Source organism: Gymnogyps californianus, chromosome 3 (genome assembly GCF_018139145.2).
Source record: "Gymnogyps californianus isolate 813 chromosome 3, ASM1813914v2, whole genome shotgun sequence".
NCBI classification, from domain to species: domain Eukaryota; kingdom Metazoa; phylum Chordata; class Aves; order Accipitriformes; family Cathartidae; genus Gymnogyps; species Gymnogyps californianus.
In genome coordinates, this window is record NC_059473.1 from 120,470,130 (window position 1) to 120,497,562 (window position 27,433).

Genomic DNA, 27,433 nt, shown 5'->3' on the forward strand with positions numbered 1-27,433 from the left:
CAAGAAATGATTTACCTGCCCCAGACTGCAAAAAGGTTCACCAGCTCTTTACATATGCGAGGCTGGCTCGCTCTTAAATTCAGGATCATATGAACTGCTTTACTTTTTGGCATGATAGCTCTTCATAAATGTGTTTCCTGAAGTCTTGAGCAGATAGGTTTTATTCAAGGAAATGTATTTAATCATTAGCACTGACATTTTGGTTAGGGCAAAAATATTTTCCTAAGAAGTGAAGGGACTTGTAATGATTCCTCTCTGTTTCTCTGTAAGTGCTCCTCTGCAGACTTCTTGGAGGGAACACTGTGTCTCTAGCTGCGTCTCAGGTGTCTTGTCCTGGCTTGGTGAGTTGTGTTTTCCTGAGGGACCTTACTGAGTTGTAGATCTCAGTGTAGCCGGGTCCAGCCTACAGATGCTTTTGAAGTTCAAGACTAAAGGTTTGGACTAGTAGTGGATGCAATCTTGAGTGTAAACGGAGGTATGGAGTACTGAGTGCATAGACATATTGATCTGAATAGGAATGTAGTTGCAAATAGGTATGTTATTAAACACACTCTAATGCTGACCAGATGTAGCCGTCTACAGTATAATCAGCTACATATGAACTAGATATGCTGGCCTCCCTTTGTAGTCAGTATATGAAAAGAAATGGGCATTTCTAGGTTGCAGTTCTTCTCATTTTCAAGTAGATATCTCAGGTACCTTACAAGTGCTTATTTCTTTCTTTTGTTTTTAAAGGAACCCATGGTGGTGACTAGACCAAGTGCGAATAACTGCATTGTTGACATCTAAAGTTAGGTCAGATAATTCTTACCTTGAATGTGTTTTCTACAAAATTACATATTTTCAGTGACTATTTGTCATTACTTTCCTGAGTCTTCAAAGTTCATGATGTTTAAATGAAGTTCTAGCACCTGGTTGATTATAAGCTTATTAAGTTGCTTCAAATCTTTTTCTTTTTAAACTTACTAGTTTTTGACAGTTTCATATCTTATTACCAGAAAAGACAAAAATTAGGTATGTAGTTCAATAATATTTGCTTTTGGGAAATAATGTCTCTTCTGAAGGGTTCTTATTCTTCACTGGGTTTGTACCCAGTTTTGCAGGATGAGGTTCACGTTTTGATTCTGATACTGAATGTAGCTGTCTAGAGGTCAATGCGATATCAAAGCTCCTGCTGTAGCCAGTAAGCCAAGGAAACTTGGTTTTGTACTAACTAGATACCTAGAGCTGAGTTGCCCTTATATGCGCACATAATGATATTGTCGACAATTTGTTTTATGTATACGTCCTGCCTAATGTTTGCACACCCTGTCTTTGATGTTTCAGCCTAGGGCCTTTCAAAAGCACTGGACACTCATGTCTAATGGGATCATGGGTATTTGACCAGCTGAATTACTCTCAGACTGTAAAGACCAGATCAGTGCTGATAATAATGGGAACTCACACACCTAATACCCGTGTGGACATTTACATTGCAGACACAGAAATACGGGTGTCTGAATCCAATGCTGACTCCCTCACTTCTTGTCACTGAGCAAGGATGAAACCCTGGGAAGGATTTATCTTTTTCTAAGGGATGCTGCGGTCCTAATGTAGTTTCATTGTTCTGGCAGCTGGCCCTGTGGAGGACAGCAAGAATGCAAGAGAGAGAAGACTAGTGTTGCTATTTATTTCTTGTTTTTAGCCATCTTGGAAAACAACGGATCCCAAAAATGGACATGGCAGTGTTATCCTTCTTATAACACAGAAGACCAAAGAGTCTCTTCTCTATTTTGAGACATCAAAGGAATCCATGTCCTTCCAAAGGGCATTTCCTTTCCCCAATTAGCGATAAAAGAAAAACTTTCCCATTCTTTTTATTTCAGTGGAAACTTAGCCAGCTCAGAAGCAAGGGTTTGGGGTTAGGGCTAGAGTCTACAGCATGGAAAACACGATACTTTGCAACCAGAAATGCTTTGTACCAACCCACGAATAACAACTTTCTGCAGTGAAAAGCTCCTGGTGATATTTATGCACTGTAGTAAGGCAGAGTCCTCTGGCAGGTCCGTATTTTGCACACCAGCTCTGTGGGATCTTTGTCCACATGAAAGCAGCTGGGGTGACACCAGCAAAGCTGGGGGCACCTCCACAACCCTCCTGCCTTCTGACTGCCCGGCTGTCCTGTGTGCACCCTGTGCTGCCAGGGCGCAGGTGACCATGGCATGGCCTCACGTGCCTGGAGGTGTGTTACCCTGACAGCCTTGCTCAAGCATGGGAGGTCCTGCCTGATTTGGAGGACATGTTCTGGCTGGACAAGGAGCTGCTTGCTTTGACAACCTGTGTCACCTGGAGAAAGGACCAGGGCCCCTCCAGCGGAGCGAACATCCCCAGTAACACAGGGAAACTCTTCTGTCCAGCGAAGCAGAGCATTTAGCGCATGCAGCTTCCAGCTAGACCCCACAGACTGGGAGGCTCTCCAGGGACTACCCAGCCCTGAGCTTGGCAGAAGCCAGCACAGCCTAGTTAGAGCTTCTTCCAGCTGGCTCCGAGCCCGTCGGCACCATCTGCCAGCGGACATGTTGCAGCGTGCCACGGCTTGGCCACTTCACCGTCGCTGCACCGTGGAGGCATCCTGGGAGCTACTGGTGTTGGTTCAGTGCCCACCGGTAGGAAATCCCCATGCCAGGGGGAATCCCCCCGACTTGCAGCCCCCAGCATCTTCTGCTCCCTTTGTGTCTCCCAGGCAGCAGAGAGGGCAGGGGATGAGTTTGAATACATCAAGGAGGAGCTACGACCTGCAGCATCCTATGCACCGCAGCAGCCACTGCTCTGCGCCAGTTTGGACATTTAACTGTGTTTAGGAGAGACTCCCTGCGGGCTACACTTGTGCAGTACAAATGTTCTCTGGCCCTAAGGGCAAGTGGCATGGCATGGCTCTCATTTGAAGAGAGGAACTCTCTATACCCAAACTGTCTGCAGTAAAAAGTCCCCTGGCTGTGCTGTCCCCTGGACCTTGCCAGGGTGCTGTTTGGGTGGGCACAGGCCAAAGTATCTCTGGAAATTTTGTTAGTTCCAACATGTGTACAATTACAAGCCAGTGCTTCAGCCCTTTAGTTTATTAATATAGATATGCCCTGGATTTGACCTCCAGATCAAGGAAGTTTATTGATCATTATTCTTCCAGTCCCTCTTTGTTTATTCTTCAGTCTTTCTGGGATAACAAGCTACTGCATTCAGCAGCCTGGCATACTTAGAAACATCCCTGCTCCAGATCAGGACAGCTTTCCTGCCAGGAAGGGCTACGGGGCTGCAGAACAATCTCTTACAGGGCAAGTGTTGAGACAGTCTGGCCCTTGTGTGATGGGGAGTGAGTCTTGCATTGGCCAGGGAATGGCCAGAGAACCCTGAACTTGGGAGCGTTTTCTGCCTTGACTCCTGTGATAGCAGGAGAGCAAGAGAGGGATAGAGGAGAGGGCTGTGCCCTGCCGCTGCGGGGGAAGCCGCCCCATTTTTTGCTCTTAGGCTGTTCTCAAATATTTTCGTCCAGTTCTTTCTCTTGTTTTTGTTGCCATAAGACTGCAAAGCAAAACTTGCTAATGCCAGTTGTTCCCTCCGCACACAGGACACAGCTACTCAGCTGCTCAACAAGTCTCCTCTTCTCCTTTTCCTGGGCTCCCCTTTTCAGAGAGCAGCAGTTGCTCCATGTACCGCTATCTGGTACATTCAGGGCAGGAGGATGTCTCCTCTCTGATACTGATGACTTTTTGCTCGTGATTTCTCAGCCTGTTTGGAAGGAAAAAGAAGTTGTTGGACAACATCCACCATTATTTAGATTGGCGGTGGAAACAAGCTGGGCTAATTTGATAACTTTGAAAAATACAGACTGTATCAGACCGGTGTTTCTTTTGGACATTTACATTCAAGTAGCATTTAATTTATTTCTTTAATAAAAAAAACCCCTAATACTCTTTATTAAATGCTCCCAGTTCAGTCTGAACTCTGATTTGCTTTGAAGGTGCTTGGGATCATATTCTGTAGCCAGGAGAAGCTGGAGCATTTATAGTCGCTAACTAAGAATGAGTCTGAAAGGGGCTTTGGGGCCCAGAAACGTGGAGGTATTGGAGTAACCTTTCTACTCAAAGTTTGAATCCCTTCTTAGACAACAGCTATTGCAGGGAGAAAGTCCAAACTCCCCGAACACGCTGGGCAGAGCAGGTCAGTAAGAGATGATGTCTTGTCTGAGCGGGTCCTAGGACCTGCTGCAAAATCTTTCAGTGGAGTCAACAGGTTTTGAGTCAGGTCTCGGATGATTCTATTCTGCAATAAACATAGAGGAACAGCAGTAATTGTAGACCATGGTGTTCATTTTGGTCACTATGATGTTATTATAACTGATTCCCAGTCCACAAACACACCCTGTTTCCTTCACTTGCCTAGCAGCTCTTATGAACCAAATATGCTGGTAAAAGGGAGTTGCAGATAATGTGGTTTCCTTGAGCCTTTCAAACATGTTATAAAACCAGTGGAGCCAAAGTAATCATCATTATTAGTAAGCAGACTTGGAGCCTGAGTCTGAATCCGCTGTGAGTATAAACAACCTGCGTTCATGTGCATCCTCCCTGCCTTTGGTGACTAATGTTTACTGTGAGATTAGGGGTTGAAGGCTCCGAGATAATAATTTCAGCTGTGTGCCTCTTAGTGCTATAAACCCCATAGAATATCAGAAAATTTATTGCTGTGACTTAGTCACAAACTCCCTGGAGTGGACGAGGGTTGTGGACCTCATGATAAATAGCACGCGCTAATATTTAGCAAATGATAATGCAGACCACAGAGAAGTACGGAGAGAGGAAAATATATTCCCAAGGGCTGATAACTAATGTAAAGAGCCAAGAAATAGTTTAGAGCGGGAGGGAATTTCCCCAGCTTCCCTCCTGCATGGATAAGTCACTGCCTTACTGATGCACTGCACAGGGCCCAGCATTGATCCCTCCAGCACCAAAGTTACTCCTGGCAATAGTTCAGAACATACAAAGTCGCAAAGCTCCGCGGGCAGAGCAGACCTGATGCTTTCCAGCCCCAGCTGGAAGGTGATAGAGCCTATATTCGAAGCAGATGAAACAGCTTGTGGCTAAAGCTCAACTGGTTGTTTACAGGGCTTCTCTGATGCCTCAGTGCCATCTGCTCCGTGCACAGGGCAGGTATTTTACAAGACCATTTCCCTGTCACCACTTCCCAGCTAGTCCCTTTCCAGAGAGCTGAAAAATCCTCCATCTTCTTGCATCCAACCAGTGAGGGCATATCCCCGCTAGAAATCTCCCCGTGCCTGGGATATGTCCTCCTGGAAGAGTCACATTCCCTGACTGTAAACAGAAATGTGCCATCGGAGAGGATGAGGCATGTGTAACGTGATGTCAGATGGCAGCGGGTGAGCCCTACTTGAATCAAGACCACTTGGTGAGGTCTTAAACCTGCGTGTGTACAGACAGCACTGTTCTGGTGAGCGCTGTGCCAAATTATGTCAGTCCTTGAGGCAGGAGGGTTTGTACAGCTGGTAGGTGGTCGCAGTAAGCCAGGGGCTGGGGTGACCCACAGCCTCTTCTCCTTTTTGTGGCCTTAAACAGAGGCAGCTGGAAGGTGGATGGTGCCGACCAGCTGTGTCTGCCAGCTTGCTGGCTGGCATGGGGAAGGGGCCAGGCATGGCAAATTCCTGGTGAAAGAGTAGAAGGGGATGAGAGGGAGGAATGAGAGCGGCAAGTCACAGCCTTGAGACGTGATGGGTCTGCAGTGGATGGGGCTGCTTCCCCTTGATGCCTGCAGGAAATCTGTACCTACTTCATCACTGTATTCTGACCTGCATTAGAGGTTGGTCTTTTTGCCTAAAATATTGTACGCAGAGAAGCTGTTTATTCATCCCCAACCCTGGCCCAGTGCAACACAAGTTCGCAGTGTGCCGTGGGTCATTACAGGGCGACGCATGCCTTTGCAGAGCTGTCTGTGCTACAGCGATGGGAAATGCCCACCACATGCACCACCACTGTGCTTGATCCAGAGCTGAAATGAGGAGAGCTCAGAGGCGGAGGGCAGCAATTGCCTAATGACTTTAGGTGTTACTTTGGGGTAGGAGGTGGAAAATGATGCAGATAAACAACTGATCATGAAGGATAAGGCTTTGCTTGCAATGGAATTTGATTCAGATATTTTTCCATCAGTTGTGAGAAATACAGCCTGTCGGTGATCAGAGATACAGTCATGACACTTCTGAAAGACAAGGATTAGAACTGCAGCCTGTGTCCAGTGTTACGTGTTTGTGCTTGGCCTCATAAGGTGAGAATTAAAGTTTTCTGTGTGATTATGTGGAAACTGCAGTAAAACATACATAAAACCAAATTGTAGGTCATGCGTTTCAGATGCTGGAAAGGGAGAAATGATAGATAGCCTGTGGCAAAATCCAATGTATGTACGAGTGACTGCAAAAGATCAGAAGAAGGCATAAGCATCTGATTTAGAATACTTGTACTGCAGAGGCAGATTCGTAGCATATGTTGAGACCTTATAGGGAACAGACGATGCAGTATGTGATACCACACGCAGAGAGAGCTAGCACACTGGAAACTTCATTCTCCTGGGAAAAAGATCATGGAGCAACATTTATTTTTAAGAGGCACCCTCATGTTTTATTTATTCGTGCTTTCTGTCATGATATTCGATAGCATTGCATTTCCTCACTTGGAGACACACTGCTTGGGAAGGCAGGCTTGGAGAGTACCTGTGCTCTGCTCAAACCCATTTCTCTGCGGTTGCATACCATACTAGTCCCATTGTTTGACCATTGTGCATCCTGAGAGCAAACTGTGTGTAGTTAGGTTTAGCTAATGAAGTACATCCTGGGAGAGATGCACTGGAGGAGGACGTCATAGATTAATAGACCCAAGGAGCAGGTCAGTGATATGCTCACAAGCAGTAAGTCCAACCCTTCCTCCTGAGTTTAAAAATAAATTAACATGAAAACGCTACACTTTCAAACCCCTGTGTGCTCAAAGCAGAGCAGCAGTGCCATAAATAAACCTGCTCCTCATCCTCGTTCCTTCCACATAACACAAGGGAGCTGGCTGTCCTGCCTGTGCCCTCCCTCTGCTCTACCTGACAGCCCTTTTTACGTGCAGACTGAAATACTGTGCGTTCAACCTCTGGCTGTGGGTGAGCAGGAGCCTCAGATAGTTGTCTACCCTCTTACTGGAGTGGAGGTGACTGGTGGAGACACATCCCTACCAGCCAAGAATCTCTCATCTGTGGTGACACACAGACCCTTCTGTCAACATCTCCTTCAAGCCAGATGAAATATCATTTGAGTGAGGCCAGAGGGAGCAACCTTTCTCCTTCAGATCCCTTTTCCAGTGACTAGGGGCTGCTTCCAGGGCATTGAACAGGCAGCCAAGACCTCTTACTGCTCTCACTGCTGATATCATCACTCAGCATCCTCCTGTAGCATAGCTAGGGGCAACGGAGAGTCCGCTGGCTACTTTCCAGCCACCAACAGCTGCATGTTCGCCTCCTGAGAAGCTCTGGTCCTAGGGAGATGGCCTAATGCAATGAAATTTAGGGAAAGACCTGAGGCAAAGCTGCAGAACTGGGAGGAATGGATTGTTGCTGGGAGAGGGACAGTGGGAAAGACTATCGGAAGGGAAATGACAATAGCAAAGAGAGAAATGATTGGCAATCAGAGGAAGGTGGGGCTGAAGGAGAGAAGACAATGGAAGAGAAAACTCTGAGAGGAGTGGTTCTATCACTTTGTAGATAATACAGGATACTTGAGCCAGGATTTCAATTTTTTTATTTAATTCCAGCTCTGATCTGTGAGTTACTGCAGAAGAATTGTTTTATTGTTGTGTGCCTGACTTTCCCCATTTATGAAACAGGGATAATGGCCATTAGCAACCCTTATAGCAGGTGAGGGCATCTTAAGATCCTAGCCTGGAAGTGTTGACACTTGAGCATTATTGATAGACATGTGGAGACAGGCTGTCTCTGTGAATACTTCTGTGGAAATCTTCTTGAGTGTCTTTAAATTTGGCAGCTCCTAGAGCACATACACCAAACCTGAAGCACCTTCACAAGGTCTGACGCTGGTACTTATGCCCTTAACTGTTCTGCGTCCTTGTAACAGGCTTTGCAATGTCTGGTGACACAGAGGCTGTCACGAGGGAGGGAGCAGCAGAGCTCTGAGCACATCCTTAAGGACCAACCAGCCATAAGATTTGTCTGCAGCTCCATAAGTGAAGCGATGGAGGTCTCTTCCTGCACCACTGCTGGAGACCTGGGCAGACCTGGGTGACCTGAGACAAGTTATTTATTCCCTCTCTGCTTCAGCTCTGTATTTAAAAAAACAAACATGAGGATACTTCGCAGGAGAGTGATGAAGGGAAGTAAGGTAAAGAGTAGGACGTGAGGAGGTGTACTGAGAGTGCATGGAAGTGCACGGATAGAATTTCATCAGAAAGGTGGATGTTTGTCATCTGCCATTCATCATGCCACTCACCTTGCTGTACTCCACCCTCGGCTGGTTATCAATCATTAAAATCGCTCAGAGACTTGAAGTGATTTTAACAAATTGCCTGAGAAGTGCTGTTTCTCATTTCAATAGGTCTTAGTCGAGACAACAGGGCAAATAATTCAGTGTTGCAATGCTGATAGCAAAAGAGTCACAGATGCTGGTATCAAGAGACTTATCTAGTCCATTTTGATCTTTTTTGTCTTGCTTTTCTCATCTCATCAAACAATCACTGCTGGACTCCACAACTGGGTCTCTTTGAGATCCTCTCTTAAGATGTACAGCCCAAGCCTGAAGCTCTCTAAAGGACTGGTCATTTTCAAGATCTTCACCATATCTTCAGATGTGTTCAGTTCTCTTTTCAGAACCCGAGTAAGTGATGAGGTTTTCAGGTATAAATATTTCAGACACAGTTGTGACCATTAGGCTGCTACTTGTCCATCATCTCTGTGCTTGTGCTTCACTTGCATATGTGTACAACAGATACGTTGACCGGTGGGACACAGTGGGGAGCCAGAGATGTTCAGTAGCTTGGTGTTCAGCTACTTGAAAGTTTCACATCTTCTGAATCAAGACAGTATTTAGCCTTTATTTTCTCCCCACTTTGCTGTCCCAGAACTGCCCTGGCCAGTTATTACATTTATGCCAGTCTGAGTCACAGGGCAGCTGGAACAAGCTGTTCTCTTCATCACTCTTTGGAGAAGTCTGTCTGCTTTAAAAGGGTAGGGCCTCTTGTAGAGGACGCTTAATTTTCTTCAATTTGCGTCATTTTCCTGCTCAGATGTTTGGCTTTTTTTGGGTGTGTATGTGTCTCTAAACTTCAGGAACTCTGTTGAAACAGCTATTTCATTTCTGCTGATGGAAACTCACTTTTATCTTTAGTGGAATGACACAAAGAAACGAAGAGCTCTTTCTTCATGACCCTGATCCCTGCCTTTAATCACAAAAAGTTGATGATTCAGACATTAAACTGATCCAGAAACCTGTTCTTATTACTGGGGTGACCCCCATTATATGTGGTGGAAAAAAGAGTTCTGATCTCTGCAAAGAGTGGCTCTAGGCACTAACTTTTTCAAGTGCCAATATACCTTACTGCTGTTCCTGTGGGTTAGCTGACTTTGACCAAGTTGGGAAACATCCATAAGCAGAGCTGTGAGTGGAAGTGACATATTTACCTCGCCTTGTCTCCTTTCATCCCGTTTTAGACCTCAACTGTCTAACAGCATTAGGAAGCCCCACAGAATGAGAACTTGAAGTCAGTACCGCTGGTTTACCAAATCTCTGTGCTATCTCCTGACACTAACGTTAACTGAATACATTGGGAATGGGGCAGAATATGACCTCTACGAGACAAGTTTCAGGGATATGGGAAACAGGAAAATCTTAGAAATAAAACTTGGGAAACCAGATCTGCCTGCTATGTTTTTATTGCAATTAGTCAAGGAGCTGGCTCACATACAGTTATCTTTGAAAAACAGAAGAATCATACAAGAATCAGAGGACAGAGGAAAATATGTTGTATTGATCTTTATGAATAAATAGCAGTCATTAAAAGAGCTAGTAACTATCCAATAACTTTGGCTTCCATCTCTAGTCAAACAGTCTAAATAAGGAAAGAAGAAGAATTTGCTGTGCCATGCATTCACATGGAGCCATGTGTGTGCTAGCTAACCCGCAAGATAGTTGCCAAAACAGAATGTAAATGATGGAAAAGAAAAGGGTGAATTTTGTCCTAACAGAATAATGGAGAAAATACTAAACAAAGTAAATCTGTAAACAGTTAAAGCAAACCTCATCCCTGGTGAAGAAGAGTTTATTGAGCTTTCTGTGTGACTCAGAGAACACTTCAGTTATTAATTCAATTCCTTTAGTGGCATGTAGGAAGTATGCAGACCCTCTACACAAGTTAACTTTACCATTGAAAAGGAACATGAATGACACATGCATAGATTTGTAAGAAGCAAATCCAGACGTAACTTAATCACTTAGTTTGATCCAACTGCAGACCAAGTAGATGAAAAGAATGTGGTCATTTAATGTGTGTAAATAAGATGTCTGTTCATGTACTGAGGCAATTAATGTATTGTTTCATGAAGACTGAGCTGAAAAATTAATTTAGATTGACTGGAGATGAAGATTATAAAACAGACTGAAAACAGGCTGGAGGGACCAGAAACACATAGTGATGAATAAATGCCAACACTTGGTGGGAGATACCTCAGGGGAGCAGTAGGGAACAATGTTAAACTGTTTTTGCTTAAGATCCTTATTAACGATTTGTAAGGAGGCTTGGCTATGATGTAAGCTCAGTGCTGGGATGGTGCTCATCTTGGGAGAGATCATGCTTTCTGAAGCACTAATACTAACAACTTTTGATCTGGCAAATTTTGGATAAATAAGAATCACAGAAAATGATGTCAAAAAGCTCAGCCTGGGGGCCCTACCTAGAGTCCTAGTGAATGCACCTGTCTGTAGATGCTTCATTTTGAAATCTAGGTCCATGAGGTCCACCATTTAGAGCAAACATAAGTTCTCTTGGTTTCCACTATGATTCAGCCTCTCCCACTTACCTATCTAATGTTTGTCCAGCTTTGTCCACATTGGCGTCTCCATACCAGAGCCTCCTGGCTGACCCCATAAACGTGCTGTTTCATTGTACTGGTATTTGAACATGTATTGTGATTCTAGCAAGTATCTTGATACTATTAAACATTTCAGACAGAGGGCTGGTGAAGCAGTAGGGAATTGTAGGGTCTCTGTTTCCTTACTAAATTTACTGTTCCCCAGCCTGTTTCCCGAGGCCTGGAATTTACTCAGTGAAAGCAGCACTTCAAGACTGTCCTTTGGGGACTATCATCATTGATTTGAGAATGGAGATTCAGTCCCCTGGGTCATCTGTCACCTCTTGACTTTGATCGTGGGTGTTCAGCAGTCCTGCTGAGGGGAGAAGGGCACGGTGCTGGCTGGGAAAAGGGATGGGGCAATGCAGCTTGCCTTGCTGCACACATCTGGGCAAAAGGAGCTGGACAGGTAACCCCATCCCATATCTGGAAAGAGGGGTAGGGAGAGAGTTACAGGAAATGCAGAGCAATTTTGCTGTCGTTTTGCAATGCGTTTGTTGGCTCTGTCCATCATTAGTTGTAAGGCCCAGTAAGTGTTATTCATCCATTAGGCACTGCTGTGCTGCCCCAGGAGTGCTACATCACTGTGCGTGTCTCCTGGAAGGCTCGGGAAGAAATACGATGGGATGGTCTGTGCTGGATTCAGTTTGCAGGCCACCAGTTTGACAAGGCCGGTTTATATTCTGTGTTGTGAGCTCCCTGGGGCAGGGAATGTCTTAATGGTTTTCATTTACACAATGGGGTTGCTTCTTTGTGGTCTTAAGGAAACATGCACAGTGCTTAGACACTGAGACTGAGATTAGGAGGCAAATTAAAGCATGAGTGACAAAAGGGACAAGCTACAGCCAAAAAGCAGATGAGGATATAGAGAGAGTACATTTATTTCAGCCCCTGCAAGAATCTCAGTTTTCTCTGTGGAGTCTTCTGGTTTGGGTACAGATACCATAAAATATGGCAGTCTGAGGGTCACAAATGCCAAATTTCCTTCTCCTTCTCCAGTGCTTGGCTGAAGGAAACATTCATCACATATTCCTGTGCTTAAGTGAACATTAGTTTGGGACTTGAGTAGGAGGAATGACTAAGAACTAAGTATTAATTGCTTGATTCATTCTCTGATCATTCTTTACAAGTATTAGAAAAGGTGTTATTATCTATTACTGCTGAAAGATCATTATTTTAATTGTCCTTTGATAAGAACAGAAAACAAGGGAATCAGTTACTCAGTGTGGTCCATTAGTAGTGTGTTAAAGAAAAAAGCAGAATTCCATGAAGCTTTTCCCAAAGATGACATTTATTAGGTTGTAAAATAGCCTCCCACAGAAGCATGTGAAGCCCTGTCACTTAACTGATAGGTTACTGAGACCAAGAAGCCATAAGACTTCCCTCAATTAATTGCTGTTTGAACTGGAGTGAAACTTTAAAAAAGTTGGTTTGAAGATTCCCAGTGACTGTAAGTATCCCACAACCCTTGCAAAATTGTCAAAGAAACTGGATTTATTTCTGCTCTGAATTTCTAGATTTAACTTCTAGCTATTGGCCATTGCTAGATCTTTTAAGGCTGAAGAAATCTCGTTAGCTAATTCTTATTCTCGCTTTAAATACTTATAGTCTGTCATTAAGAAACCTCTCAGCCTTTTCTTTGTAAAATTAAAGAGGTAAATCTTCTCATGTCTTTCTCCAGAATGAAGTTTTGCAATTCTTCATTCATTCTTGTGGCCTTTCCCTGAATTATTTCCCATTTCTTAGTGTCTGCAGCCTCTGAAACAGGCTCTGAATATCAGCAGCAGTTGTACCAATGGCAGATTGGGATGATATGTGATTTCTTTGCTTCTTCTACTTGATATTACATCTCTAGTACATGCATTACCCTGCTGAAGATGTCAGACTGGTAGTCCATATTAAACCAACTAGAGTCTATAACTTGCTACGCTTTTTGCTTCTAGCCTCCTTTCTCATGTCTGAGATGCAAGATCTCCACTGTTTAATCTTACATTCAGGACTTTGCATATGTCTGTATTGAAATTCATACTGTTGGCTTGTGTACAGTTTACTGGATTGCTCTCTGGATTGCTTTGTTTTATTGTCCTCTTCATTCCATACCACCTCCCAAAATTTCACAAACTTACTAAGTAATAATTTAACTTTTTCTTCTGTGTCAGCAATAAAAATAATAAATAGCAACTGGTAACCCAGGATCTATACGGGACCAAAAGTTCACTTGCTGAGTCAACATTTGCCATTTACTATTTAATTTGGAAAGGTATCAGTTAGCTGGTCCCCAATTCATCTACACTGTACTATGTTGATTTTAAACCAGTCAAGTTTATTACTCAATAATTCAAGTCTGGTGCTTTTCAGAAGCCCATTACATCAACCCTATTACTTTTATCAACCTCATTTGTAGGCTCATCAAAATGTGAGACTGGATTAATTTCACAAGATTCCTTTTCCATTACACATTGTTGATGGACCTTAATTATTTATTTGTTAAGTCCTATCATAGCTGTTCTGTGTTTTTGCCTGGGATTGATGTGCAACAGACAAGCCTATGATGATAGGCCTATTTACCCTTTTTTAATGTATGCGGTGTATGGAGAGCATCAACTTATTTACCACCTTCTAAAATCTTCCAGAAGTTACAGAAAAGCATTGTGTTGCAGTGAGCTGGGGGCATACATACAAGGAGCTACTGGATTTCAGTAAGGGCTTTTAATTTTTAATATTACTCTAAATGTGTCTGTTGGTTTTTATTATTGTATCATACTCCCTTCTGAGTAGCACTTTGCATACAGAATCTCTTGGGTATGGGTACGTGCTTCTTCAGAACACGGACAGGAGGAATCTTGGGAAGATCACCTGACCTGGCCTGAACTGAACTATTTTATTTTCTGTTTTATTCCTGCACCCATCAGATGAGCTTTTGAACATCTTCCAGTAGTGCATTAAGCAAAATGATTATACATCTTTCAACTATTGTTTTTACAACTTCCCCTCTGGGGAGGAGTGTTTGAAGTGCAGCATATTATTTTGATAGGATTTTAAGGCAGTTTGATATTTGTGAAATGTGTATCCTCTTACGTATTTTAGAATCATAGAATCATTTAGGTTGGAAAAGACGTTTAAGATCATCGAGTCCAACCATTAACCTAACACACTACCAAGTCCACCACTAAACCATGTCCCTAAGCGCCACATCTACATGTCTTTTAAATATCTGCAGGGATGGTGGCTCAACCACTTCCCTGGGCAGCCTGTTCCAATGCTTGACAACTCTTTTGGTGAAGAAATTTTTCCTAATATCCAATCTAAACCTCCCCTGGCGCAACTTGAGGCCATTTCCTCTCATCCTATTGCTTACTTGGGAGAAGAGACCAAGACCCACCTCGCTACAACCTCCTTTCAGGTAGTTGTAGAGAGCGATAAGGTCTCCCCTGAGCCTCCTTTTCTCCAGGCTAAACAACCCCAGTTCCCTCAGCCGTTCCTCATAAGACTTGTGCTCTAGACCCTTCACCAGCTTCGTTGCTCTTCTTTGGACACGCTGCAGCACCTCCAAGTCTTTCTTGTAGTGAGGGGCCCAAAACTGAACACAGTATTTGAGGTGCGGCCTCACCAGTGCCGAGTACAGGGGGACGATCACTTCCCTAGTCCTGCTGGCCACACTATTTCTGATACAAGCCAGGATGCTGTTGGCCTTCTTGGCCACCTGGGCACACTGCCAGCTCATATTCAGCTGGCTGTCGACCAATATCCCCAGGTCCTTTTCCTCTGGGCGGCTTTCCAGCCACTCTTCCCCAAGCCTGTAGCGTTGCTTGGGGCTGTTGTGACCCAAGTGCAGGACCCGGCACTTAGCCCTGTTGAACCTCATACAATTGGCCTCGGCCCATCGATCCAGCCTGCCCAGATCCCTCTGTAGAGCCTTCCTACCCTCAAGCAGATCAACACTCCTGCCCAGCTTGGTGTCATCTGCAAACTTACTGAGCGTGCACTTGATCCCCTTGTCCAGATCATTGATAAAGTTATTAAACAGAACTGGCCCCAATACTGAGCCCTGGGGAACACCCCTTGTGTCTCTTTGGGCCCAGCCATCCAGCCAGTTTTTTACCCAGCAAAGAGTACACCCGTCCAAGCCATGAGCAGCCAGTTTCTCCAGGAGAATGCTGTGAGAAACAGTGTCAAAGGCTTTGCTAAAGTCTAGGTAGACAGCAGCCACAGCCTTTCCCTCATCCACTAAGTGGGTCACCTTGTCATAGAAGGAGATCAGGTTAGTCAAGCAGGACCTGCCTTTCCTAAAGCCATGCTGACTGGGCCTGATCACTTGGTTGTCCTGTACCTGCCGTGTGATGGCACTCAAGATGAGCTGCTCCATAACCTTCCCCGGCACTGAGGTCAGCCTGACAGGCCTGTAGTTCCCCAGATCCTCCTCCCGGCCCTTCTTGTAGATGGGTGTCACATTTGCTAACTTCCAGTCAACCGGGACCTCCCCAGTTAGCCAGGACTGCTGATAAATGATGGGAAGTGGCTTGGTGAGCACTTTGCCAGCTCCCTCAGTACCCTTGGGTGGATCCCATCTGGCCCCGTAGACTTGTGTGTGTCTAAGTGGTGTGCAGGTCGCTAACCATTTCCCCTTGGATTATAGGGGCTTCATTCTGCTCCCCGTCACTGTCTTCCAACTCAGGGGCCTCAGTACCCCAAGAACAATTGGTCTCACTATTAAAGACTGAGACAAAGAAGGCATTAAGTACCTCAGCCTTTTCCTCATCCTTTGTCACTGTGTTTCTCCCCGCATCCAATAAAGGATGGAGATTCTCCTTAGCCCTCCTTTTGTTGCTAATGTATTTATAGAAACATTTTTTATTATCTTCTGTGGCAGTAGCCACACTTTTATTTCACGTAGGAGATGCTAAAGAATTGCACCATGTACTTTTAGTGAAAGGTGATGCGATTTGAAGTAGTCTGCAGTTCCTAAAGGAATTAATTCCACCATTTTGATAAGACCCTTTTTTCTCTTTCCATCGAGCCAGAGGATCATAGTTGCTTACCATTGTCTTCTTCTGGACCTTTAATATGTCTTGGAGATGTCCTGGGTCCAGATGACAAAGATGAGGATCAGGGTACAGAAGTAATTTCAGAGTTCTTCAGGAAGCTGGACTAGACGGTGGAGGAGAGATTTGGCATGCAGTGATGTTCTCAGCTGGCTGAGTTTCTTGTATCACAATATCTCCATGCCCATATCTGTCCTATAGTTGTATTCATCTAGCCAGCCCAACCTGAAAGACATTACTCAAAAATAGCAGTATATGGGAGCTTAGCGTTGGCATTCATTTTCAGCTGTACTACTGCGTGTTGGAAAGAAAGATTCCTTCTCTGAGGCACTGGGGATTTTGGGTTGAAATGTTACCATGGCACAAGTCAGGAAGAAGGGATATTTGATTCAGGAATCTTAGCTCAGAGTCCAGAACATTTTGGCAAGGCTGAGCCCTGGGTATACAGATGAGCCAATGGTTAATGGCTAAAAACGAAAAAGAGCTGTGTTATAAATAGAGAGATACATGGTATTTCTCACAGAGCATGACCGTGCTTCCTTGCAATGACCAGTTTTGATGCATGCTGTAGTTACTGAGAAGGGTTTGCCATCTGACAACAAGTTGGGGCAGAATTTATAAGCTTCAGGGAGGTCAGATAGGTTTTACTTGTCCTGTTTTTTTCTGACAGCTTGCTTATATGGTAAGCCTCTTGCTCAAATTCATCACCCTCCTAAGGGTAGAAATGCAACTCTGAGATATTGAATACAATTAACCCTTTACAAGTGCATTGGGTTTGCGTGGCAAGGTTTTGGTAGCAGGGGGGCTACAGGGGTGGCTTCTGTGAGAAGCTGCTAGAAATTTCCCCTATGTCCGATAGAGCCAATGCCAGCCGGCTCCAAGACAGACCCGTCGCTGGCCAAGGCCGAGCCCATCAGCGACGGTGGATAGCACCTCGGGGATAACATATTAAGAAGGGGGAAAAGTTGCTGCACGACAGCAACTGCAGCTGGAGAGAGGAGTGAGAAGATGTGAGAGAAAGAACTCTGCAGACACCAAGGTCAGTGAAGAAGGAGGGGGAGGAGGTGCTCCAGGCGCCGGAGCAGAGATTCCCCTGCAGCCCGTGGGGAAGACCATGGTGAGGCAGGCTGTCCCCCTGCAGCCCATGGAGGTCCACGGTGGAGCAGATATCCACCTGCAGCCCGTGGAGGACCCCACGCTGGAGCAGGGGGATGCCCAAAGGAGGCTGGGACCCCGTGGGAAGCCTGCGCTGGAGCAGGCTCCTGGCAGGACCTGTGGCCCTGTGGAGAGAGGAGCCCACGCTGGAGCAGGTTTGCTGGCAGGACTTGTGACCCCGTGGGGGACCCACGCTGGAGCTGTTCATGAAGAACTGCAGCCCGTGGGAAGGACTCACGTTGGAGAAGTTCGTGGAGGACTGTCTCCCGTGGGAGGGACCCCACGCTGGAGCACGGGAAGAGTGTGAGGAGTCCTCCCCCTGAGGAGGAAGGAGCGGCAGAAACAACGTGTGATGAACTGACCCAAACCCCCATTCCCCGTCCCCCTGCACCACTCGGGGGGGGAGGAGGTAGAGAATTCAGGAGTAAAGTTAAGCCTGGGAAGAAGGGAGGGGTAGGGGGAAGGTGTTTTTAAGGTTTGGTTTTATTTCTCATTATCCTACTCTGATTTGACTGGTAATAAATTAAATTAATTTTTTTTCCCCAAGTCGAGTCTGTTTTGCCCGTGACGGTAATTGCTGAGTGATCTCCCTGTCCTTATCTCGACCCACGAGCCTTTTGTTATATTTTCTCTCCCTGTCCAGCTGAGGAGGGGAGTGACAGAGCAGCTTTGGTTGGCACCTGGCATCCAGCCAGGGTCAACCCCCCACAACAAGACATGACTAGAATCATCTAGCACCCTTAAGAGCAGCAGTTCCCAAAGTTTCCGATTTGTGAAGCCCTTTTTTGGTGCCATGGCACAGTTTTCCTGTGCACTTCCAGGACCATGAGCATTTCCAGTTCTGGGCTTGGGATGCAGCCCAGTTTGGGAACCCCTGCTCCTGCCCCGTGTGTTCCCAACAGAGCAAACACTGTCCTTGCTGAGCCCCTTGAGTCACGATGTCTGCACTTTCATGGGACTCTCTGTTTCTCTGTCCCCTGTAATCTCTGTTAGAAATGCAAAAGCATCAGCAGTGCTACGCAAGTGAGATGAAGGCTTTCATCGCCCCTCTGTGTATTATTACCTTTTTAATTTTTAAGAACAGGATCCTTGATCTCATGTTTTCTTCTCTAGCACATGGGACATACTCATGGATAAGTAGCTACTGAGTGGATTTGGGAACAGATCTTTGGCCTCAAGAACATGGAGGTTTCCACAGGTCTCCCAGTGAGTTCTGTGCCTTAATTTAAATAACTGTTTGTTGAAAATATATGTCCCTTTCACCAACTTAGTGCAGCAAAGATGGTGTTGGTGTCAGTGGTGCAAACTGACTGCAAAGCCATCCTACTATTAATAAATGGTGTCTGCAACTACAGTGGTGTTTTACTGTTTTTAAAAAATCGCATGCTTTTGGCTGTGCTGTGGAAAAATAATGCCTACTGGAGTGTTTCTGCCTCTGACCATCTTCTGATTGTGACCTGACATGAACTCATTTATGTAATGCTTCCTAGCAGCAGTGCTGCTGCTGGAGACGTGGCTGCTCCTGTGACCAGAGGTAGCTCCACCTCCAATTTTAAAGGTCTTTCTAGCTATTCAATTCAACAAATGCCACGCCAGGAAGGAGGAGGTTTCTTCGTGATCATCACAACACTGGTGCTGGAAGCCAGCAGTGTTTTATCCACGCCTACTGTGCCAGGTGAGCTTGCTGAGAAGGGCTGTGTTTGTTCTTTTGTCTCGTAGCGTGTTGCCAAAGACGACTCCTTTTCTTGTGTTGCAATTCCTTCCCTCCTCCAGGTAAGGGATACTGGTTGAGTGTTGCAGTGAGGTGACTCCTGGTTGATATGTGTAATTTTTTTCTGTTGTGCCAAATGCAGACCAACCATGTGGTTTGGGAAGATTTTCATGTCTTAGCTCAGGGGCGGATTTTCAAACAGTTGACTTCACAGGAACATTGCTATGGCAGTCCGAGGCTCTGCAGCTGACACTTCATGGTTTTGGTATCAGCAGCTTTTAAGGAGTCAGTCTCAATGTAACATAATAAACAATAATATTTAGTTTCAGGCCAGGAATTTTCTTCATCATCTGTGATATTGGTGGAAGTCATGATTTCTTTACTGTAGCACAAATCTAATGTATGCAAGGATAGACACTCCAGATGTGCTGCCAGGCCTGAATACAGAGCTAGAAATCTATACCATACTTCATTCAAGAGCAATGGAAAGAGGGCCTGGATACCCCTTTATTTCTTTGAGCTGCCTCCATATTTCAAGAGCAGAGGCTTTGTAGCATGAAGGTGTATTTTAAGGTTATTCCTATGCTGATTGCAAGCACTCAATTCTTTGCATTTTAAGAATTAAGTGCTCTCGGGGTGGAAGTGATGTGTCTCAGCTGAAGACTATCCTAAGATGGTCTGCTAGTGATCAGTTGTCTATAGCCAGACATCTGGCAAGAATCATATGGCAAAAATCAGATCTGTAAGTCTTACGTATCCCCGTGAGATGAATTAGACTGCTCCAGTGGAGTGTGTTCCCTGGGAGAGTAATTGTGACTCATTTCCATGCCACAGATTCGTGCATCCATTCACAGCAGACCTCACATTGCAACACTGGACACCAGGTATTCTGCTTTCTTTTTCTCAGATGCTAGAGCTTATTTATAGGGCTTGCTTTTTTTCCCCCTCTTTTTTTCTTGTTGTCTTTTGTTCTTAATTCTCCCTCTTCTCCACTCATTCAGTTTCTATATGGGTAAAATTACATATCTCAGCTTAGAATTTATGTTAACATGTACTTGTCTCCTGTTCTGGCTCATGATGGCTTAGAAAGCCTGGAGGAAAATTCTGTAATTTAATGTCCATTCATGTGTGTTTTCAGTACTTCCCTTTAAACATAGCTACATACAGAAACCTTGGCAAGAACAGAGGTAACAGAAATGCCGTCCCCACTATTCCACAGAGTACAAAGCAGTCATTACAGGGATAAATTGTCCTTATTTTCTATGGGAATATCTCATCACTTCAAAGGCTGTCCCTTTGACTACCCAGCTGATCTATCTCCCTGTTAGCTGCTGCAACCTAGAATTGGAAGCGTTTGGGTAGATGGTGCCAGAGACACCTCAGCTATAGTCCCAGCAAGGGAAGCTCTGACGACTATAGTGAAACTCAACTGTAATCCCCAATTTATATTACTGCAGAATACAGTACGGTATGGAAGTGTTTGGGCTGGCTCCACGTGGAGTAAGACAATACCCACAGTGCATCCAAGCTAATGTTCTCTGTTGGTAGGGCTTATCAGTTCAAGAAGCAATGTCCCTTGCATAGCTCCACTGCATCTGGACCAAGCTGATGCATTTACCTACCAAGTGCTGTCCTGCAACATGAGGTAGCATTGCCAGCTTGGTAGGGCATCAGCTTGGAGATCTCTCCGTGTTGTGGCAAAACTGATTAAAACCTACATGGGAAGCACCCAAATTTGTATTATTTCAGTTGAAAGCATCCCCAAAAGCATCCAGTGCACTTCTGTCCTTTCTCTTTTAGGTGTCCGGTACGCCTCTGGCTTTCATTGCTCAAAGCAAATTTTGCCTCATTGGCAAACTGCCTCGTTTTAATAACCTTCCGTTTTGAATTTGCAGTATATAAGCATGGCTTTGGTTTGCTTCAGATGACCAGGGCTGTATTCTGCAGCATAAAAACTGCTAGTAGAAGGCAGAGAATGGAACTGATTCATCAGTAATAGCATCTCAAATGCATTTATTTACTTCTGAAGTGCTCTGGGAAATGCTTTCCTTGAAAACCGCAAACTGCGATACATGTAGATTGATAGCTGGGTGGTTTTGCTGAATATAGAAACCAACAGCTCTGTATATAGACTAATTGGAGGCGTAGAGACCTTGCTGACACCTCTGTGACACAGGAACATTCAGGCAGGATAAGGTCATACTAGAAAACTTGCTGGAATCTCAAAGCAGAATGTGACAAACTTTGGAAGGTCAAAAACATCAGTGTTTTGCCTGGATTCTCCTTTTCTGCCACTGGAGCCTACTTCCTCCAAAAGAGGTTAAAAGAAGAAAGATACTTTTAAGTTCCTCTTTGTAAATGAAATCATAATTGATGGAAAAATAAAGCAATTGATGTAATGTAAACCTCCTGGAGTAACTGGAGAAGGTGCTACAGAGGCTTCCCAGCAGTTATACATTGAGAAACATTCTTAATCTCCTAGATAATGTGGGAAAGGAATGACATTTATTATCTACAAGTCCTCACAAGCTGAGGATGCCGTTTATAAAACTGTATTTCGCTCCCCCTCCTTTTCCTCCTTTATTGTAATCCTTCACCATGGATTATTTTACGTCCAAACTCACCTTCATCTGTTGTCATACTTCAGTGATTTATCGTCATCACAAACTTCTGATTAATAAGGCTAGAAGAACATCCATCAGAAGAACTGAGAATGTCTGATCATTTCCTCTCAGGCTCTCATTAGCTGTGGCTGTCCTTCTGGGAGTTTTATCTTTGTCTTTCTATTTCCAGACTAAAGCATGTGATGTTTAAAAATAATTTCCTACAATTAATCTTTTGTTTCTCTGGCCTTTTAAAAACTTTGGTCAAGATGGAATATGATCTCTTTATTGTCAGCTGAAATAAGTAAAAAACAACCCAAACGGTCCATGTACCCTCTTCATGAATGAACAGGCGAGTCAGAATTAATAGATGGCTTCATTCAGCTTCCTTCATTCAAGATGGACAATACAAAGCTCTACAGATAACCCTATGATTATATAAAATATTTGTGGGATAGGTAGGAACTACACTCACAGTGTCTTTTCTAAAAGAGTTTCCTTTTTCTTTAAGTTGCTTTGGTTTTAAATGACATGAGTTGTGGTGAAATACACCTCTGGTATTTTCAGATTGCTACACCAAGTAAAGTGGGAAAGGTTTTGTTTTAGAGTTTCCATACTAAGTTCTCCTTTTAATGAGACAATCCTAGGTTAAAAATACCTTTCAAAAGTGACTTCCCACGTCTTTTCTACGTTAGTGACAGATTGGAGAAGAAAATGTGGAGTACGCCTGAAAGTGATAAGTTGAGGTTAGAGGTCTAGCCAAAGTCAAGTGCTAGGGAGTTTCAGCTGTAGAGAGCTGATGCTTTGAATTATAATCAAGTGATTAATGTTTCTAACATAAGTGGGTTTGGGAGTTACAAGGACTTGCAGCAACAGCTTGGATAAGTATGGTGAAACCTGCTTTTAGAGATATTTTATTTATAGCACATTCATTAGGTCGGACAGAATGGACAACATGTGCTTATGTGGTTAATGATAAATCCATCTGAGGACTAAACTAGTCTGCTGAGTTATGAGAAAGCCATTTGTAGGTCAGATTTTTCTGGAGAGGGACAGACTTGAGAGAAACAATTCTTATTTGTTTGGGGGGGAGCAGGGAGAGGGGAGAAGCTGAAACCAGCTTTTCTCCTGCTGTAAAATACGTAGGATGTAAATGTTACAGATCTTCATTCATTTTTAAAGGTCATTTGCATGTGAAGTCTGTGTAGCTGGCTTCGTAAGTACGAAAAATAACATGGGAAGGAGCAGGCATGCCTGGAAAGGTATAGGAATGTTTTTTAAAAAATAGCAGGTAATGTAATGTTAATGTCTGAAAACTGCAGCGATCTCTATGAAACTGCAAAAGCCAGAAAAGGCTTCATCTCTGTGGCATTATAGTTTTGCTTGTGGAATTCAGACATTCTAGCACGAAATGAAAGGTATTGAACAAAAAACCTGTATGTAAGACTGTTCCTTCTGTTTGAATTCACCAGACCTTAATCCTGCTGCTGTAAGTGGTTTAAGATAGTCTTTCAAATAGAAGTAGTTTCCCCTGAATGATAAAACAAGGTGAGAGTATAGCTAATAAAAACAATGTTTTGGCACATGGTTAGTGTTGTGGTTTTAGTTATAGATCTACCAATAGGATAAAAAAGATTGGTTCCCTTCTTCTAGCCCTATCCAGGGTAGTGTGGGTCGTTCTTCCACAGGTCCCACTGGTTTCCACTGTCGACCGTGATGCCATTGGATTTCAAACTGAGCTCTGGACAGTTCTCATTTCAAAAAAAAAAAGGAAAAAAAAGCAAGACAAACAAAGACAAACAAGTAAAACAAACCCCTTATTCATTCCCTTTATATAACACCCAAATGCAGAAGTGTGTTATTTCTCTGTAGAATCTCATTAGTTGCTTGTCTGGATAGGACAGCTAAACCTTGTAGACCTCAACACTTCACAGGTGAATGACTATCAGAAAGGGATCGCATATTGCACATCCTCACAAATGAAAAGGCAAAACCTGTCCTTTTGAGACACGCCTTTTCCCTGCTGCTAGTCTTATTTTTAGGTAAAAATGGAAATGTGATGTTCTTTGTCAAGGAAGCTAATTGCAAAGTCACTACTCTCAAATGTGTTGCCCGTACCTTTTCCTGCAGGTGCTATTTGTGAGTGAGCTTAGTTTATCAGAACAAACTTCCAAAAAAGCTGACTGATTATACTAAGTGTTTTTAGAGAGAGAAAATGGCACCTAGCAAAGAGATATTTAATTATATACGTAAATGTAAAACAAAACCAAGTACAGAAAGCTACCTCAGATTAATTCACATTGAAAACTCATTTATTACTCTCAGGATAATGAGCTAATGAAAGACATGGTGGCTTCTCCCCTCTCATGACACCTTATAATCCAGAGTGGATGCCCTGCTGAGAAGATACACTTTAGTGCCACACCGCTTATCGGGTTCCAGCGGTAACTGCATGAAACCTAATGGCCTAATCAGAATCTACCTCATTCAGAGGCTGCACAAGATGACTTGTTTCTGGCATCAAAAGGCATGATGACACTATTATCATACTTATTTTATAGATATGAAATAATCTGTGCTCCGTTATGCCACGCAAACACATATCTTGCTTTTGGCCCCCATAGTTAGACACTGAAAAACTAGGTGCAGAGATTGAAAGAATTAACTAGGCTCCCTCCATAATCCCTGGAGCAGGAGGGGCAGCTCAGGAGGCGATTCATCTCACCTGTCTTAAACTATGTTTGCATAAGACAAATTATCCTCGACAAGTGCCAGTCTTTCTTTATTAACTACAGGCAGACAGCACAGGTATTTAGTTCAGATCTACCTTTGAGATGACTAAGGTGAGTGGAGATGCATCCCACCCCATGGATTTCAGGAGCTGCACTTGTGCTTTGACCTGCGAGGGCAAAGCTCTAGGGGTAGATGTGCTCCTTGCCTTGGACAGCTTACGGACAAAAATCAGAGTGTCTAAGTGCAAGAAATAAGGATGTTAAAGCTGTGTAGAAAAGTCTGAGACTCACGGGGCAAGCTTGCATTTATCCAAGGCTTCGGGATGAAGAAAAAGTCTTGTGGGTCTTTCGGAGAACTTGTCATTCTGGCACTAGCTATATTTTAGTTAATTGGTTAAGTTAATTAGATAGTGCTGGGGCCCTGGCACTGGAAAACTTTTATCCATGGTGTAAAATTTTATTGTGGTCCCTGTTAATCTCAGTCCAGCGGCAGCTCTCTGGCACGGCTTGAACATTAGCATTGGCCAGAGCTTGTTCCCAACAAGTGGTCTGGATAGAGCTGTTCTCTTTCGGAGGTTAAGGGCATTCAGCCTCCAACGTGCGTGTGGCTGGACTATGCCTGCTCACCCCAGGGCCAAAGACCAGCCCTGACACTGTTTAGTTCATTACAAGGTGCACCAACAGTCTCTTACAGTCTCTTCATCTTCTGTTTTTATTATTTTACCTTGTCAGGATCAGAACCATGGAGAAACAGGTATAGTATGCTGGGCTTGATACAGGGCTATCCTTACTTTGAAATAGTGTGGTGCTATCTAATTCCCCTCCGCTGTTCTCTCTAATCTATAAAGATCTTGCAGCTCTGATTTTGGCCTGGATACCCTAATGTGCATCATGGGCTGCCCTGTTCACTGACTTCAATGGGCCACACTGGAGTATGTCAGGGTTTGGAGCTGATAGTTTTTTGAGCTGGCTGAGCAAACAGATCTGCAAGACCTCTTCTTGACAATACACCAGCTCTGATCTGAAACCAGACACAGCCTTAGACATCTGTTTTAAAGGCATAACTATTCTGAGCTTATTTGAACTCAATACAAGGCTCTGTTTATATTGCTTTGATTAATTGAAAATAACCTCTTGTTAAGGGAGTGACAACCGATACCTTAAGATTGTGCTCAAGTCATTCACAAGAGCAAAAAAATACACCAAAGGTTAGGCAGGTCAAAGCCCTTGTTTGGATCAAAGCATATGTTGAACACTGTATAAATGCCAAATCTTAGAGTGTTTTGTATTTAAAGTTGAAGTTTGGAGTAAAACGATACTATAACAATAAATCCCTAATTCAGCTTGTTAACACGCTACCACATTCACAAAGGCACAGCAAGGAGAGTGATGCTTCTGATGGAGCAACTGGATACCAGTCTAAGTGTGTTAAAAATTTACAGCATAGGTGAGATCATTACTGTAATACCACATTGAGTTCTGGGAGGCACATTTCAAAAAGGGCTTTAATGCAATGGAAATGGATCTCGAAAGAGTGACAGGCACGATTTGTGGTCTGTCCGTAAAGTCTGCCTTACCATGAGAGACTAAAAAAGCTCAGCTAATTTTATTTATTCAGGACAAGGTTATGAGATAACTTGTCTGTGGTTTTGTAAGGTCGAGCCTACGTGGTGAGGGAACAGCAGGCTCCAGTTTCCACTTGGAGCTGCATGGCCTGGGTGCTTTCAACCAAAATACTGGACGAACCCCAGCTATGCCTGGGCTTGACATATTCCTGCTGTGCTGAGGGTAAACTGAGGTTGGGCTGTACCTTGGTGGGCTGCAGCCCTTCTCTGTCCATGCCTGATCCGTAGCTTCCTGGAGTGGATTGATGAGTGATGGCCAGGGTTGAGGGTGGAGAGTGAGGCCAGACAAATAATAACAGATTAAAATGGCAGCCTTTCTTCTTGACAGGGTGATAGCCACTGAAATAACTTAGCTGGGGTAGGTTGTCCTTCACTGAAAGTCTCTGATTCAGGGTGGGATGTCTCCTCGAAAGCTGTGCCATAATTCGTAGCGGTTCTGGTGTTAGTTTGGGACACCACTCTCTGGCTTCAGCTAGGCAGGCGATCAGACCAGGTGATTGAAATGATCAAACGAGTGGTCTCACCTGGCCTTAAGATATCCCTATTAAATAGGAATATTTTAAAATTCTTATTTTAATAGAAATATTATATTCCTATTAAACTGATTGGGGAGTGGAGAGGTCTCAGTGAGGCCATATTTAGCCTGAGAAAGCTCAATTTTAAGGAAAAAAAATCTCCCACCGCTTTCAATTTTGTGGCCAGAAAGACTATATTTATATTTTCTTTCCAAGAAAGAGTTGAACCTGAGCTTAGACCTGGGTTCCAACTGTCCCTAGAGCTTACTGTATCTGGTGGGACATCTTTGAGCAGGATAAGGGGTGATTTACCTGCTTCCAAGTGGAAAGTTTCCATTTGACCTGCTCCTCAGTCTATAGTGACCTGTTGTGTGGACATCTCATCTGCCCTACAGTGGTGGTGTTGGTCTCAAATCGGGAAGACAAGAGGACCCCTTAGAAAGTCCCATGGGTTCCTACCATAAGGGTTTATGGCACTGCCTACTGCAAAGGCAGGTGGGATTTGCAGAGAGCCTGAAGTCAAGCGAGGTCTGGGCTGCCTGCAAGGACACATGCATCCCAGGTGTTAGGTCTAAAGGATGCTTTAAAAACTGCCACCCAGTTCAATAGCTGTTGTCCCTTTGTACCCAGGGTGTAGAGAGGCGTTCAGAGGATTTGCCTTGCTGGAAGATATCCATCCAGCTTTGTTCAATTAAGGCAGTATCTTGCATCCATCAAGGCAAAGGTTTGACCACGCGCCCAGTGTGATTTTCTACTTCTGTGGGTCATGCCATCGTCATGCCTTGCCGGTGCTTGCGCTGCCGCCTGCCTTGTCCCTGAGGTGTGTGGAGCCGTGTGGTCCTCACCAGGCTGGGCACAGGACCTCAGCAGCCCTGGCCTGTCTCCTCCGCCGTCCCCAC

The 27,433-nt window shown here is 44.2% G+C and overlaps 1 protein-coding gene across 1 annotated transcript in view; it reads left to right on the forward strand.

Annotated features, from left to right (window-relative positions):
- Positions 1-27,433, forward strand: part of EVA1A (eva-1 homolog A, regulator of programmed cell death) — a 214,674-nt gene that overhangs the window by 120,174 nt on the left and 67,067 nt on the right. The gene's annotated exons all lie outside the window — the stretch shown is intronic.